Source organism: Protopterus annectens, chromosome 6.part0 (genome assembly GCF_019279795.1).
Source record: "Protopterus annectens isolate FY-2018-M chromosome 6.part0, PAN1.0, whole genome shotgun sequence".
Taxonomy (NCBI): domain Eukaryota; kingdom Metazoa; phylum Chordata; order Ceratodontiformes; family Protopteridae; genus Protopterus; species Protopterus annectens.
In genome coordinates this window covers 534,929,325-534,948,066 of record NC_056737.1, presented here as the reverse complement: position 1 = coordinate 534,948,066, position 18,742 = coordinate 534,929,325, and the positions used below count along the sequence as shown (strand labels likewise).

At 34.8% G+C, this 18,742-nt stretch overlaps 1 protein-coding gene across 1 annotated transcript in view; it reads left to right on the top strand.

Annotated features, from left to right (window-relative positions):
* The window catches only part of MIPOL1 (mirror-image polydactyly 1), a 3,346,766-nt gene that overhangs the window by 2,722,710 nt on the left and 605,314 nt on the right, over nucleotides 1-18,742 (top strand). The gene's annotated exons all lie outside the window — the stretch shown is intronic.

Sequence of the window (18,742 nt, the reverse complement as noted above, 5' to 3'; positions counted from 1 at the left end):
CTACAGGATGTAATATAGCAGAACTCATTGATGTAGACATAGGCAACTTAAATGATCTAGACCTCAGTCAATTATGTTCTGTGAAGGGCAGGTCCTGCGTCCTGAAGTTATTAAGCTTGTTTGAAAATATTGTAAAGGCTGTGGACAATGATTATTCAGTCCATGCTGTTTATCTCAGCCTGGCTAAGGCTTTTGACACTATCCCCCATGCTGATATTATTGAAGAAATAAAAGGCTTAATGTAAAGCTTAATGCTGTCCATTGGATTGCAAATTGGCTATCCAGCACTTCCCAGGTTGAGAAATTTGCTGACAGCCTTCTCTGAATGTAAAATTCTAACTAGTGAGATACCACAAGGTTCAGAGCTAGGCTCTACCCTCTTCAGCAATTTTTTTGCAACTATCCAAGCCAATATTCCAGAAGTGTGGTTTTCCAAGTTTGGTGATGACTACATACTGGCCACTATCTAAAAGTAGACAGTGCAGTACAGCAGAATAGTTGCATTTATCCAAAAAGCTGCTTCCACCTCATACATTATAAATCATACTTCTCTTCAGATAGACTTGGTCATAAGAGCCTTGGCTACTTCTGTGGACAAGGACAGCTCTCTCTCTCTCATTTAGTTATCGGGTTTTCCTATTAGTTAGGAAATCCTTCTCCCTAACCCAGTTAATTTTCCTTAATTACTGGAAAAGATATTTAATTGTTCTGTACTAAAATGCTATTGTCTCAAAACATCCTCGAGGTGGTTCATTGAGTACAGTACAGAAACTTCTAAAATGGAGGCTTTCACATTAATAAGCTGTGCATAATCTAACAGAGGCTCTGTCTTATCTTGCATTGGTGGCTACAGGCCAAACATCCTAGGGCAAATTCAAGAAATGTGAGTCATTGCTCTAGGAATTTACTGATATCTAAATTATACTTCAGAGGTGGAAATTACTATTATTTTAAGCTTGATGGGGGTTTAGCTTGTGGCTGGAATGTTAACAAACTGAATATGCTGTATTTTTTTTCAAAGGGAAGCTTTTGACTGCAAAAGATCACTGTTATCTGTATGTGTAATATCCTTTCCTATTGTCTCATTAGTGGGGTTTAATTTAGAGCAAGACCTTTATGTGAATATGTAGTGTAAATAAAAATATGTGTATATACCTTTAAGAAGCTATCCAAGGGCTTGCACAAGTGTATAAATACTGAGCACACGGGAGCCTGACTGCCACTTTGTAGTTAGCTGTTGAGATGTAAGCATGTATGTATGTAAGCTCTGTTTGTTAACTAGTTTGTTCATATTTAAATATGCTGCTATCCATCCTGATGTATGTGTATGTATTAAAGCATCTGAATGAGACCCCAAGCTTTCTTGTTTTATGTATTAGAGACAAACAAGCGACATGGTGTCAGAAGTGGCATGTCTACAGGACATGGTGTCAGAAGAGGCATATTTAAAGGACATGGTGCCAGAAGCTGCATATCTAAAACGGCATGGAATCACTATAAGCATACCAAAGGAGCATCAGGGCAGAAATGAATTTCAAATATTAAAACTTTCTCAGCACTATTTATTTTCATATAATATGAAATGGGGCATACAGAACGTTCTAATTATTATTCGCATAAACCGATATGAATGATATTGATAAAAATATTTGAATTACTACGGAAAATGTTTGAAATAAAGTCTGAATTGCATAAAATTAATAAAATAAAGGGAAATGGCCACATTTTCACAAAGCATGTGTATTTTTCATATTAAGCAAAGATGTCCGAGTTATTAGAGTACATAAAGTGTTTGTATGTTTGTGCAGTATTACAGTAAAGCTATTTCGAAAAGTACAGCCATTACAAGGCATATTTCGCAGAATACAGCCATTACAGAACATATTTCGCAAAGTAAAGTATTTCAGAGAGTTTATTGTGCATTTGGAAGTTACAAGCTCACAGAACAGGTTCTTCATATATAATTACAAAAGCCATATTTTCAGTGTGTTTGTATATACTTTTGGGCATGGCAGACAGATTTCAAAAACCCAGTGCACTCGTGTTTGACAGTAATATTGCTGAGAACTGGAGAGTGTTTAAGCAAGAGTACGACATTTTCATACAGGCTGCATTTTCTGATAAAGGTTACTGAACAAGTACATTTATTCTACTTAGTTTAGCTGGGTCAGAAGCTATAGAAAGGGAATTCTCATTTGTGTATGCACCTGCTATTTATACCGGAGAGGGGGATAAACATCATATTGCTGTACCGGCTGAGTCAAGGGAGGACCCAGAGTGCTTGAAACATAATTTAGAGAAATGTGCAACTCACAGACAAATGTTACAGTGGAAAGGCACTTATTTTAAACAAGGGATCAAAAGCCTGGTGAAACTTTGGCAGCATATATAACTGACCTGAGAAATAAATCTAAAACGTGCAGACTTGGTGATTTAAGGGATGAGTTGATAAAGGACAGACTTGTGTCTTGTATAAAAGATGGGTCTATATCACAACATTGAGCTTAGAAAAGTTCGATAGTTGTAATATTGAACCCTAAATTCCGAAACCCAACAAAACCGAAAACACAGAACGGCAATTTTTTTTTCCCAAGGGAAAAAAATCTATGTTCCGTGACAAAAAAAAAATGAACCTTAAATTAAAGTGGGGGGGGGGGCTGTGTCCCCATACCCTCCCTACTGAAATATACCAACTCCGAGATCACACCACAGTGGAGGAAATAGCAAAGCCCCGAAAACGGCCCACCGATTGTATTCCCTGGGAAAAAATTGATGTGCCATGGCTTTGCTGTTTTCAACTTTCTGACTTTAGGGTTCGATATTACAACATTCAAACTTGTTTTAGTTTGACATTGTAATATAGACTCATAAAAGATGATGCTGTGAGAAAGATTTTGCTTTGTGACAGTGATTTAACTTTGAATAAGATCATTGAGATTTGTCAGATATATGAGCTCACAGAAAAGCACACAAGTATGCTTGCAAATGAAAACAGCTCTAGAAGGCACAGTGATAAAGTTCATGTTGATGGTATGCAGCACGCTACTAAGAGAAACAGGCCCAAGCACATGGCGGCAGCTGTAACCCCTGCAGCACTCAGTGGTACACCTCAGAACTTTCAAGCAAATTCCAGACTTCGTACAGTCTCAGTGAAGCATAAGAGTGAGTCAGCAAACACATTTTTCTTCCCTAATCCAGTTTCATTGCCATCCATCATAACGGTGGTAGAAGTCATGAATCTAAAAAGGAGAAATGTTTAGCTGTTGGTCAAATACCACAAATGTAATACATGGAATCATTTCAAAAGATTTTGTAAATCAAAAGGCCCACATTCTTTTATTAAAAGGGAACATTTTAAGAAATTAATTCATCAGTTAGAGGCAGCTCTACTCTTTATGTTGATGGTGTGTTACTGCTTCATGAAAAAGTCAGTGATGTAGATTTAAGGGCAAAGAATGAAGTATTTTCTACTGTTCAAATAAATGGCAAACTCACAGAGCTCAAAGTTGACACAGGTTCCAAGAGTAATGTTATGTCTGCAAAAATTGCTAGTGTGTGTAAAGATGAAAGGCTTGATTTGGCAAGGTATGTGAAGCTTGTTGCTTATGGAGGTGAAGAAATTCAAACTGAAGGCTCAGTGGTGCTTTCATGTTACTCTGCAGGAAGAAGCTATGACTTGTTATTTTATGTGGTCAAGAGGCACGTCCAGTCATTATTAGGGCTCAGAGACAGCTTGAAATTGGAACTGCTTTCATTTAATAAGAAAGTCCACCATGTTAGCTTAAAAGACCACTACTCTAGTTTTGCCCAACACATTTTTTCTACCTTTGCTGATCTGTTCCAAGACAAACTAGGCAAACTTCCAGTTGTGTACTCCTTGAAATTAGACACAGAGGTCAGTTCAGTTATCAGGCTAGCATGAAAGGTTCCAATAGCCATGCAGGATAGAAACAAAGCCAAGTTAGATAAAATGGTGCGACAAGGTGTGATTTGTCCAGTTGAAACTCCAACTCAGTGGGTATCTTCCATGGTGGTAGCTCATAAGAAAAGCTCAGGTGACATCAGAATATGTATTGATCCACAAGCTTTGAACAAAGCACTCAAAAGACCTCATCATCCAATGTGCACAGTCGAAGAAGTCACAGCCTTGATGGCAAATGCCACTATTTATTTCTGTTTTAGATGCAAAGAGTTCATTTTGGCAAAAAATCCTCATTGCTCACTACTTACTCCATTTGGCAAGTACAGATCTTTGAGAATGCCATTTAGAATAAATTCTGCAAGTGAAGTCTTTCAGTGAGCAATGGAACAAATATTTTTCTGGGTATCCTTGTAGACAACATACTGGTAGGAGGTCGTGATGAAGCAGAACATGACAGAATCCTCAGGAAAGTTCTAGAAAGGGCACGTCAAGTGAATCTTAAGCTCAATCTGCACAAATGCAAATTCAGGGTACAAGAACTTACTTATGTTGATCATTTGTTTCCGAATACAGGCTTATGACCAGACACTTCAAAACAAGCAGCCATTCTCAAGATGCCAGCTCCAGACAATGTTCAAGCCCTGCAACATTTTCTTGGCATGGTCAGCTACCTAGGCAAGTTCATTCCAGACATGAGCCAAATTTCGGCACCGCTTAGAGAGCTGGCACGTAAAGATGTATCCTGCTCTTGGTTAGAGCAACACCAAAGAGCATCAGATGTCCTGAAACAGAGAATTGCTAGTCCATCAACAGTCAGATGCTATGATGTTCACAAGCCAGTTACACTTTCCTATGATGCTTTGAAATTTGGTTCTTGGTGCAGTCATTTTACAAGAAGATCAACCTGTTGCCTACACATCGAGAACTCTTACCCAAACTAAGATGCAGTACACCCAGATCGAGAAAGAGCTTTTAGCAATTGTGTTTGCATGTTTGAAGTTCCATGATTATGTTTATGGGAGACCTATCCAGATTGAAACGGACCACAAACCATTACTCACTATCTTGAGAAAGCCTATGCATTCAGCCACAGCCAGACTGCAATGTATGATACTGAGATAGCAAAAGTACAATTTCAATCTTGTCTACAAGCAAGGCAAACTTCATTATCTTGCTGATACATTATCCAGTTCACCCAGAAATACCACAGAACAACACAAGAATGAGAGCCTTGATTTTATTTATTTATTTATTTTTATTTAACATTTTGTTAACCGGGAAAGTCCAACTTGGAATGAAGCCAATTTTCAGTGGACACCTGGGGAGAAATGCTCCAGATGCATGTCTTTGTAACGTGGGAGGAAACCCACACGAATGCAGGGAGGAAATGCAGACTCCACACAGAAGGCACCCCAGCTGAGAATCGAACCGGAGAACCTCTTGCTGTGAGGTGACAACGCTACCTCTGCACCACTGCGCTGTCCACATTTTTAAAGATTTTTGAAATTTTGAAGTAATGGAAGTGAGAAATTTTTCTTCCACATCTTGATGAGCTGACAGATCACACAACCAGAGATCCAGTTTTACAGAGGCTCAAGCACTTTATCAGTCTGGATGGCTGTCAAAGCAATCTAGTTTACCTCAAGAACTGCATCCTTTTTTCCATACAGAGATGAGATTTTGTCTGACAAAGGTATCATAACGAAAGGTCCAAAAGTAATTGTTCCAAAGTCCTTGCAACAAGAGTACAGTACTATCTTGCATCATGGTTACCCATGAGCCCACTCTACCAAAAGAAGGGTGAGAGAACTTGTATTTTGGCCATCTATGTCACAAGACATTGAGAGAGCACTTTTATCTTGTTCGACATTGAGAGAGCACTTTTATCTTGTTCAGTGTGTAATAGTACAAAGACACATCAACAGAAGGAACCATTTCAGCTTAACCAAATTCTGGAATTACGTTGGTCAACAGTAACCACTGAAATCCTCAAGTGGAACGGTCAACATTATTTAGTGTTAGCAGAGTCTTACTTCAATTGGTTCTAGATTGACCCACTCCCTAACCTAGCATCCAGCACAGTCATTACTAAGATGAAGCTTCATTTTGCTGTTCATGGAAGTCTGCACAGTTATTTCTGACAATGGCATGCAGTCTACAAGCCAACAGTTCAAAAGATTTGCTGAAGAAAGGGATTTTATTCATGTTACAATTAGTCCATATCTGCAGTCAAATGGTTTGGCAGAATGTGCAGTGCAATGTGCAAAACAGTTACTTGAGAAGTCAAAACAAGACAATAGTGATGATTTCTTGAATCTCTTGAATCTCAGAAATGTTCCTCGTGATAAACATCTTGGTTCACCTGCTCAGAGACTTCTGTCGAGACAAACCAGAGCCACATTAGTCAGTAGTTGGTTCCATGTGTCAATAACAACAAATAAGTGAAACCCAATCTGTTGAAAAATTACCTATCCCAAAAGTCCTACTAAGATAAGACCAGTAAACTGCTCAGTCCAGTGCAAGAAGGAGAAGTGGTAAGGATGCAGACATCCAGAGGTTATGATCGTATTGGTGTTGTGAAGAATATTGGTCCAGAGCCGAGATCGTACATTGTGGAATCAGAAGTATCAACTTTTAGGTGGAATCGGAAACATTAGAGACCGGTGAATAAGTCTGTACCACAGCACATAGCCAGTGAGAAAGACTCTTTATCTCAGAGTGGGTTGTCTGGTGTTCCAGTTCCAGGGAAAGTTCCAGAGGACTTTTCTGTTCCTGTGATGAATCCAGAAGTTCCTGATATGAGTTGTGCACCGCAGACTGTCCCTGTTGCTAAATTTAGTCCCAACTGTTATGTTACAAGATAGGGTCAACTCTCTAAACCCTGTAGCAGACACCATGTAACTTGGACATGAACATTGTGTTTTGTTTCCAGTGTATATAGTAATCCATGCTTAACTCTATCATAGTTTTGCATAAAAGGCAATCTTTTTAAGAGGGAGGATGTAGATCAATATGTGTATATACCTTTAAGAAGCTATCCAAGGGCTTGCACAAGTGTATAAATACTGAGCAGTGCGAGCCTGACTGGCATTTTGTTGTTAGCTGTTGAGATGTAAGCATGTATGTATGTAAGCTCTCTTTGCTAACCAGTTTGCTCATATTTAAAGAAACTGCTATCCATCCTGATGTGTTTGTGTATATTAAAGAATCTGAATGAAACCCCAAGCCTTCTTGTTTTATGTATTAGAGACTAACGAGCGACATGTAGTAAAAATGACTTCCAAGAACTTTGAACTGTGCAGATGCCAAGTACAAGTACTTCCCAACCTCATAGCAATCCCAAGTTTTTTTTTTTAGGGAATATCAAAAACAGAGAGGAGTTTACACCAAAGAGGCAGGATTTCCTTGGCAAGATGTCTGTGTGTGTGGGGAAATGTGGTCAGTACTTTTTTATTTCTGAGGGGACTGAAATACACTTTCAGGGGTATCCTGCCCACTACTGTAAAGGTAAATTTAACTGCTGTATAAATAGGATGTTGTACATGGTTGTTTGTGACACATACCAGTCATATTAAATTGGCAAATCTGAACATGCGCTTAGTCAACATATTTACCAACACATGCACATTATCAGAACTTATGATTCTACAAATATTCTACACCGTGCAAATCTTTTAAAAGTTTTAGTTTTTTTATCTCTGGAAAATGACTGCCCTCTCCAAGAAGTGGTGATTGGAAGCCATGCCTTAATGTACGGGAAGTGTATTGGTAAATATATTTCAATACTATCTACCTGCTAAGGATAAATGACTGTATGTCTATTGAATTTTTTTTAAGACTAGGGTTATCCCATATTTAATTGTTTGTACACTGGATATCAAAATGTTTTTACTTCAGCTTGTTTTTGTATTTATGATTTTGCATTGCTACAACAAAATAAAATCTGTTTAACTAGTAATATTTATCTATTTCCATGTGACTTTATCAAATGACTATGATCATATTATGTACTTTCTGTTCATAGGATGTGTATTCTGCATTGATCTGTATTCTGATGAATTTTATTTTAATCACTTCGACTAAAGTGCTGAGTAGTAATCTGGTTGTTTCTACTACTTTGGTTGTGGGGCAGCATGTTTTACTTTGGATTCTTGATTTAATATTACACATTTTGTAGGATAGAAATGACTTATTTGAAATGCATTCTTTGATGACAGATGTGCAGCAACTTTATTGACTTCACTGTATGCTTTTTGATGAGAGCACAAGCTAGATGTGACCTCATGATCTCTGTCTTCCTTCTAGGCCACTATTATTATTGGTATAGTTTCATGCAGGTGGCTACCAAAGAGGATAAGCCTGGGACTCTGTGCTGTTTTTACAAAGATGGATCTCCTCATACCAGATATGAAAATCATTACACCAGATACAGAAATTATGCACTGCCGTAATAGTTCTAGATGAGCAGATTCTTTCTTTTCAAAATGACTACCTTCCTTTCTCCTGCCTTATTGCTGACTGGGTTTAGAATTCTCTTAGTGGTTGCTGTGTTTATTTCTTTATGCATTGACATTTCACGAAAGAGAGCCAAAAAGGGAGCTAACTTTGAAGAGTATATGGGCAAAAGGGGAGGGTGACAGTAGTCTAAGAATGTTTCAAATGCTGAGCTGAGCAAAGACTTCCAACTTTTAGTCCTCCTTGTGATGATAAAGGACATGCTCATCAAGATCTATTATTATTGTGAGTAGATAATTTTAGTTTATTTCTCTTCACTCCCTGAGCCTCAATCATAAATGAACTCTTCTCAGCCAAATAACCCAGCCAACAAAATGTACTACTGAAATGAGGCTGTTTAGAAAATTAGGAGTTTGGGATTAGTATAATGGTTAAGGTGTTAGTCTCACAGACACAGGGTATACAGTTTGATTTTCATGTTTGAAAGGAACATTTTCTAGGCTTAAAATGGCCCACAAGGGCAGCTAGCTTAGCTGTTATCTATGAACCTAAGATCTGAAAAGTTTTCCTTTGATACCGGATGGCAAAAATGGGATGAAGAGGCTATAAAATGTTTTTTCTTTGTTAGTGATTGTAGTGTTTGTAAGGAACTTCGATGCAGAATTAATATCCAGGGCAGTATTAGCACTTCTTGACAGATAAGTAGTCCCTGTTTTAAGGCTAAAGCCCAGTTTAGGATCAGTGCAGCTAACAAGCTGTGTGTGTCTGTCACATAATAGTTTGGACAGAAATGTAATAAAATTTATATTGGGTATGGCATCTTATAAATAAGGATAATAGGATTCCAGAAAAGTATCTCAAGTCCACTCTGTATTCAGTATAAAATGGAAAACCTCATGAACAGGAGGGGGTGCTAACACTTGGGCATGCAGTTTGAAGTTCTCCCATCCTTCTTTTGGGATGTGAAGGTTTGCTTTAGAGAGCTTTTTAATATGGGGTTATTTTCTTCCTTTCAGTGATAGGTACAATTACTGCATTAGACTGAGATGGATTATTCTTAACCAGTAACCTATTTTTAGTTTCACCATGTCCACAGTCTGAATTATACATATCCTAAACTGTTCCAGTATCTGACCTGGGTCAGCAGGTTTGGAGAAGGGAGAGTATTCAATGGAATACGTAAGAATAAATAGACACCTCAGACGTATTCCATTCCCAAATCTTTTGTGCAAGGAGGATACCAAATTTGATTTCCCTCAGAATATGAGCATTTCCTAATTTGTAAACTTGATATTTTTCATGTTAACTGACTCTTTTCATATTGTTACCATTTTTTTTTCTAACATTCACTCAGTAGAAACCTGTGTTAAACATTTTCAATAGGTTAATTGAATAGCAAAAAGTTGGAATTAGTAGAATGATCAGATATGACCCCTATCCCAGTCAGCAGTGGAAAACTGACAGCAGATTCTATCTGACCCTTAGAGCCTATGGTCTTGAAGCATGTTTAAGCATAAGCAGGCTGCTCTTGAGTTAGTGCTGGACTCTGTGTACTAATTCTGTAATTTCTAAGGAATGAAGAAAAACCCTGTAGTTATTATTTGATAATTGTGTTATCACTAGAGTGAAAGGGAACATCATTATTACCTCACTTAAACAGAGATGGTGCAGAGGAAAATAGGTTTACTGTCAAAATGTGGAAAATCAAAACAATTTTCCACTTTTTGTTCAAATTCGTTATCCGAATTTGGTAATTTAGAATTACCAAAATGTCAGAAATGGTAACCATGGAATTGACTTTCGTACACCAGAAGTTCCAATGTCAAAATTCTGTGTTAATGGTGGCATTTTTTGCAGGGGGCAAGCCCCCCTCCACCCCCACCTCCCCACAACTCCTGCATATTATATATTCCAACTCCAAGATCACACTTCAGTGAGGAAAAGGGTAAATTTCCCAATACCCACTGTAGTGGGATCTGTTATCAGAACGTCAATACCATATTAGTGAATGCACACAACCATTCGGTAATGAGGAGTTGAACAGTTCCGGATCGGCATTATGGAAACAGGAAAACATGCATTAGGCCAACCCAAATTTCACGTGTGTGCCATTCCACATTTTGATACTAAACCAGGAAAATATAATAGACTGCACCCAAAACTCTGGATGGTAAATGTTTGCATAAACCAAACCTAACAAGAAAACAGTTATGTCAAGGAATGCTATCAACTCCTAGGTCACTGATAACAGTTATGATGGTAAATGCTTTATGCATTTTAACTAACATCAAAACTTCATTGCTAGATTTGAATTGCCCAGCATGTGGGTTTGCAGTAACCAAACCTGTCACAGTTCAGTGGTCTTTACTTCCAAGGTGCAGGATTCTTGAAAGTAGACATATGTTTTTAGTGGATAAATGTTTTAGGATATTAATTCTTTCTTTCAACACCTTTAATTCACCACAATTTTAACAGTGACATGAGTATACAAGTAGTTACAGTAAAGAAAGCAAAGCATTGTAAACATTTTTCATTAGATTCTTGCACTATACATATAGAATTACATGCATTGCTCAAATCCTGTCTTCATTAAGTGTCATTCCTTCTGAATTTTATTCTGGATGCATTTCCACAAATTCCACTTATTTCTGTACAATTTGCTCTTTCCATTTTTTAAACATCTTACCTCCATTTCTTGTATCTCCATTACAATATTCAGCACTTCATTACAATTGCTTTAAATTTTAATTTCCATTTTTCAGTAATTGCTTTCTTGACAGATTATAGCATTGAACTTATCAAGGCCTTATTATGTCTAAGGGAGTCAGATCCTGTAGTTCAATTTAAAAAAATAATTTCCTTAATTACAATCATTTGCTTCCTTGGCATTTCTGATAAAGTACTCTGTTGGGAACTTTTTAAAACCTCCAAGTCATTACATCCTCCACAGCAAAAAAAAAAAAAAAAAAAAAAAAAAAATCACATTCCCAATCACTTCTCATTTTCCCATCACACAGAAGCTTCTGTTCTAAATTCAGCTAAAAACTCAACCAGAGCTGGTCTTTCACTTATAACTTCTCTGTCCCTTTTTCATTGCCTAAACCTTATAATCAGTCCCTGATAGTGAAGGCATTCTATTATCTACAGTCCAAACTTCATCTTGACCTCATCCTACTCTATTACCTTTCCCTCTCTAGTTATTTATCCCTGATACATTGGTTCCTTTTACAGTTTTCTCCAGGGAGTTCCAGCTATCTCTTGCCTGTTTTCCATACTGATACCTATAGTCCTTGCTGGCAACATCACCTTTCCCATTCTCATGATTGCTTAATTCTTAGAGTACTTTCTGCTACTTTATAAATATAATATTCTATATAGTAATTATTGTTATTCTTAGTGTGTTAATTATTTTGTTAAAACCATCATCTGCTTTTGACATTATATGGCACTATATTACCATTCTCCTTATATAGTATAAAGGAAGTAGAGTTACATATATGGGCAGATTGAACATGTCCTGAGAAATAAGCCAATATAAGAATTGAGAAAGGAGATTTTGCCCACTCTTGCCTATTTTCTGTACCCCTACTAGCAGTCATCCCTATTGGTAAAATCTCCTTTCTCCATTCTTGTGTATGCTTAGTTCTTAGAATGTTTTCTGCTACTTTATGAATATAATGTTCTGTATAGTTGCTGTTATTCTCCTTAAGAATCTGCATCCAAAATCCCACTCTCTCTCTCTCCCTGTTTATTGAACATTTTCCCTGCTTCATCATCATTCCTTTCCATTTTTAATTATAACCTTCTGTTTGTGTTATGCATATAAGGGTTAATTACTATTCTTTTAGCTAGTATAGTCATTAACATTTTATAATCATGGTTTTAAAGTTGAAATGGTTCTGAATGAAGCTGAGTCTGTTGGGTAATATAACCATCACAGTTTTCTTCCACAATATTGATGCTTCCCGTCCTTTTAAAATACTTTTGAAACAAAATCATCCTGATCTTTATCACTTTCTTCCATCCTAGCTTCCAAACTTCTACAAGAATACCAGCTGCTCCTGGAGACTTTCCTGAAGTCTGATGATACTTCACTGTTTTTATCTCACCCCATCCTTCCTTAACTGTTAGTTGTTGAGCCCATGCTCTCTAACCCTGACATAAATATGTCTTCCATAAATATCCATAACTATTTTTGTAATTTGTGCACTTTCTTTTTTTTTAATAAATTTTATTAAAAGCATTTCATAAGAATACAATTATTAAAAAAACTGCTCATTTTTTGATATTAAAGATAAAAAGGACTAAAACAATAATAAGTCAAATAAAGACAATGAACTTTATATATCGATATCCACTATACTACAGGTAGATGATTTAATTTAAAACAAGTTAATAAGATCAGATTGACACAGTTTTAAGTTATTAATTTTCTAATAATTCAATTATGTTCAACCACTGAGTGTACACTACTGTATTCCTAGAAGATCTAGATTTAATTGTCATTGATTCTAACTTGGATAACTCCAAGAGAAGATCTTTAAAATTTTGAAAGGAAGGAATTTGCGATGACTTCCAATTCCTAGTAATTTCTTTCCTGGCTATGGACAGCACAGACCAAAAAAGTGAATATTTACTAGATATAACGTATGTTGGGACTGGGGAACTAAATAAAACTAATGATTTAGTAAGGTGAAAATTATCAGTAAAAAATTGCTTGCAAGAAATTATTAATATCTTCCCAGAATTGTTTCAAATGTAAACAATCATAAAAAATGTGTGACCAATCAGCATTCTGAACCTTCATACATCTCCGACAGAGAATATTTTCCTTATACATCTTATTTATGTTATATGGAGTAATGAAAGATCTATTTAAAAATCTCCAGGAAAAAATTCTCCATTTAAGTAAAGATGTAATTCTACCTGCTGATTGAAGAAAATTCAATGTATCCTTATCCGAAGAGTTATTAATATTAGAGAAGTATTTCCAGTAATTATCAGAAAATATATCAAGATCAGATTTAATAATTTTATATATATTTGAAAGGCTAATTTTAATAAATTTATTCTGTTGAGTAATAGCAATGAAATAATGAATACATTTGGGAATTACATTTTTAACCGAGGAAGTATTATATCAAGTCTATTTTTAATATAATTTCTGGTTTCTTGTAAGTCAAGCCATAATGATGAATCTAGTTCATTCTTTATCAGTAAAGTATCAATAGATTGCAGTTCACCATTCTTAAACATTTGATGCCAATAAATGAAATGATTTTGTTCAAATATTGACATTTTATGAAACTTTGTAGAGAAAATAAAACCTTGCGTATATGCTATAGGAAAAAGAAGGAATAACCAAGCATCATATGATTGAGACCTAAGAATGAAATTTTTAAAGGATTTGAAAATAATATTGACATAGTTTGATATAAAGTTTAGGGTAGGGCAAAAAGCAAAATATTCCTTTAGCTTCCATATGAATATGTTGTTTACTAGATTTAACTTAAGAATATGTTGTTTACTAGATTTAACTTAAGTTCATTATTATTATTTAAATTTTGTGATGAAGATAAAATAAAATCTTTCCATTTTGCTGAGTAATTACTATCTATAAGGTACAAAATAGTCTTAATAACTGAAAAAATAGAGTATATTTCTAAGTTTGGAAATGCAATACCTCCATTATTCCAGCTATACATATGATAAAGATATCCTAGGTTTAATTGGGTGCCAAAGAAATTTTTTAATCATAGTGTTAAACTTTCTGATTATTGTATAAGGCTGAGGGATAGCGATAGACTGAACTATATATAACATTTTTGGAAGAAGTATCATTTTTGTAATAGATAGTTTCTCTTCTGTTGAGAATTTTATTTTAGACCATTTCTGTATTAGTCTGTCTATTTTTATTAAGCAATTTTCAAAATTTAATTTTAGTATTTCTTTATGTTGCTAGCTATTATTATCCCTAAATATTGTATGTGTTGGGATTGAGGTATATATCTTTCATATTCATTTTGATTATTGTACTTTTTGGGCCAGTTAACAGGATTTCTGTTTTGTTATGGTTAAATTTAAGACCTGCGTTTTTCTGAAAGTAGTCTATATCATCAAATAATTCCTGAATTTTTGGGTTTACACCTGCCAAAATAATCAGAATGTCATCCACAAACAGTTGAATCTTTGAAGATTGATTAAGACTTATATCGAAACCTTTAATATTGCTATCTTTTCTAATCAGATTCACCCAATGTTCCATAACTAAAGTAAATAAAAGAGGGGATAAAGGACAACCTTGTTTGGTCTCTTTAGTTATAGGTATGGACTGAGATATATTAGAACCAATTTTGACATAAGCTTTAGATCCTGTATATAACTGGGTGACAAGATTTATAAAATTATTTGAAAAGTTAAGTTCCTGTAAGAGAGTGAAAAGGTAATCCCGATTGACTGTGTCAAAAGCACAATTTAAGTCTAAACTAACTATAGTTAAATTATTTTTTAGGTTTTTAGTTGATTCGGTTAAGGTTATTATTCTTTTAATATTATCAAAAGTTGTTCTATTCATTATGAAACCTGTTTGTTCTTCTTCTACTAAGTTGGGAAGAAAAGTTTTAAGCTTTTTTGCATATATGGACATAAACATTTTATAATCCATGTTTAATAACAATTTTGGTCAGCATGAATTACATTTAGTAGGGTCTATTTCAGACTTTAAAATGGGAGAGATAAATGTATATTTTTAGGACTGAGGGATGGAATTATTATTTTGTATTGTGTTAAACACTGAAAGTAACAATATTAGAGCTTCCTTTGGTAAAATTTTGTATATTTCTGGAATAATACCATCATTACCGGGTGCTTTGTTTTGTTTGAGTGTTTTAATTTGTTTCTGAATATCCTTTAAAGTAATTTGACTATCAAGTAGATTGGTTTGTTCTTCTGTTAATTTCTTTTTAATGTTTTTATTAATAAAAGCTTGAATATCTTTCTTTGGATTTATTAATGCAATAGTTTGGTTCAGCTTAAGGAAATATTCTCAAAATTTATTAAATATGTTACGTAAGTCAGATACTTTTTTTTCTTATGACATGAATTTATTTCTTTAATATGATGACATTTATTTAATTTACTTTATTGGCTAAGATATTCAAAGATCTGGGATTTATTGAAAAATTAATACATTTTAATTTTTCAAGACTGCTCATAGTTTTATGGTTTAAAATTTCAAGATATTTCTTGTTTAGGGTCTTTATTTCCTCCAATTTGGATTTGTCTAGTCTTTTTTTTTTTGATAAATCAAGATTTAGGGTATCATGTTTAGATTGTATCTCTTTTAAATCTTTATCCCTTAAAATTATTTTTTATACCAGTTAATTATTCTGCCATACAAATACGCCTTCGTGGCATTCCAGATGAAAATTTCAGATGTAATAGTATTGGCATTAAATTCCAAAAAAATATGAGCTTCCTCTAATATAAAGGTGCTAAAATCCTTTAATTTAGTGATATATGCTGGTATCCATTTTATCTGAACATTGTAACGAGTATAGATATGTATATCAAAGGTTACAGAGTTATGGTCTGAAATGGGACAAGTAATAACTTTCACATTACTTAGAGAATCAGTTAAACCATTGGAAATAAAGACGCTATCTATTCTTGAGAATGAGTTATGTCTGTGTGAAAAGAAAGTATAACCTAATGATTTTGTGTCTGCATAATTATCAATGTCCTTCAATAAAAATGAATTTGTAAATTATTTTAGGAGTTTGGCAGAACTGGAAACTTTTCTGTTACCTTCAAAAGAAGAGTCTGAACTATCAAAAATGCAGTTGAAGTCCTCAGCTAATATAATTTTACTTTTAGAGAATGGAATAATATGATCTGTATGTTGCTGAGCTGAGCTTTGACCAAAGCGAGAAATCCAGTACATGTTAATTAGAGTGAAAATTACGTTATTAAACTCTATTACAATAGAAACTATTACACCTTTATTATCTTTGTATGAATCTATAATTTTAGGTTGTGGTAATTTGTTATTCCAAAGTATTGCAACACCTCTCTTTTTTTTGAGAGTGTTGAGAGCTATGAAGTATTGAGAAGGATTTAGATTCCAACTTGGAAACATCGCCCTCTAACAAATGAGTTTCTTGCAGAAAGACTAATTGTGAGTTATTTAACTGGAGATATTTATTTAAAGATCTTCTCTTGTTAGGTTTATTCAAACCATTTATGTTAAGGGAAATACAGTGCAAAAAAAGTCATATTGTATGAGTATTGGAGAGAAGTATGTACTGATAAGAGCTTTCTGTAAACTTAGAACTATGAGGTAAAACTAGCAAAATGTTGGAAATACAGCAATATATACAGTATGAAACAAAGATAAGAAGATCTAAAATTGAAATGACATGAATATATAAATAATTTTCTATACTTGTTTTAGTGAACGTCAAAAAGAAAACTAATAAAAAGTAGTAACAGGGTTTTATAACATTAAATCCATCAAAAACCCACCTGGAGTTATAAACTCCTAATTTGAGTGACATTAATCACCCAAATTGACTAACCTAGTAGCAGCAAGTTTCTGTGAAGCTCCACCTAAGTATGAGCTAGTTCATAATGGCTTGTAGATAATACTGTCTATGTTATGTAAGGGAAGAAGTTATCAAATAATCTATGCTTAATTAACATGAAGACAAGATAACTTAAATTGATTTTTAGCAAAAAAAAAATAATAATATGCTGTAAGGTAACACAATCTAATAGTATAAATTAGTACTATAAGAATGAGAAATTACAATTATTGCAATAAAGATTTCTATAACTAAAGTTATCAAAAAATGTAAGAGTTAATACATAGTTATGAACTGTATTAAGTAGAAATATAATCAGGAATTTAAAATTATTATTTATTAACAGTTAAAGGGGTCAGGATTGATGGAGGAGGACTTATTTAGATTCTTATGGCTAGAGTACCCAGTTGTTCCTGTGTTCAAAGCTCTCCCTAAAATACACAAAGATCTGAGTAACCCACCACTCAGACCCATTGTGTCTGGGAGGGGGTGGGTTATGGAGAACATCTCTATTTGGTTAGAATACTATCTGAGACCCTGGATAGATGGTGTCGAAGAAATTCTGAGGGACACAAGTCAGTTTTTAACGTCTTTGGGAAGGCTTGAACAAAGTGGAGGAAGGAAGGAATTTTTAATGGTGACCTTGGATGTTAAGAATCTGTTTATTGTCATCATGAATGATTATGGGGTGATAGCAGTGTGTAACCTGTTAAGGACACTGGGGGAAGTAGAAGAGAAGAAAGTGAATTTAACAGCTCATTTACTGAAGTTGGTATTAATGAACAATATCTTCCTTTGTTCAAATAATATGTACAGGCAAGCACAGGGGGTGGCCATGGGCACCCCTTGTGAAAATACATATGCCAATTTAGCGCTATCCTTTTGGGAGAGACAATTTGTAATAGGCGAACACAATATTTGGAAAAGTGAAGTTTCTGTGTGCAGACATTTGTAGATGACATTTTTATTTTATTGGAAGGAGAGGAGACAGAATTATTACAATTCATTGCTTATTTGGGACCACCACATTCCTCAGGTTTTCAGTTCCACACTCTAGAGATGAGATAGATTTCTTGGATGTGAGGATAAAGCAAGACAGCGAAGGCTTTAAGACTACACTATACAGAAAGGACTGCTGGAGAAACAGTTTATTAACTTATGATAGTATGCACCAAAGAATTACCTTCAGGAATGTAGTGAAGGGTCAGATGAGCAGAGTATCTAGTTTTTGCACTGAGGAGACTGATTTTGAAGAAGAGTTAGGAAGTTTGGAGGTAAATTTTTAGAATAGGAGCTATAATAAAAAAGTAGTATGAAATGAGATTAGTCACAAGGGGGAATATAGAAAAGGAAGACGGGGTCCCTTATTGAAAAGAGATAATACAAATATGAATAAAGGATTAGTTCCGGTTGATAACAGCTCAGAAATTAAAGAGGTATTCACCAGAATGATATTTACTTACAGTAACAACATCCATGGGGTGTGTGACATAGTAAGAAGGAATTGGCATATTTTAAAGATGGATGACAATCTAGCAGGGATAATAGGTGAACAGCCCCACTTCGGTTTTAGGAGGAACAAAAACCTCAAGGATATTTTGGGACAAGAAAGAGGAAATAAAAAAGTGACTATAAGCAGGGATGGTACAATACCTTGTGGCTCTTGTAAAGCCTTTGGTTTCATTAATAAAGAAACAGATTTTAAGCATCCGATTACAGGGAGGTTGTTTCATTTTAAAGTAAGGGTGACTTGTAAGACCACTGATATCATTTACTTAGCAGA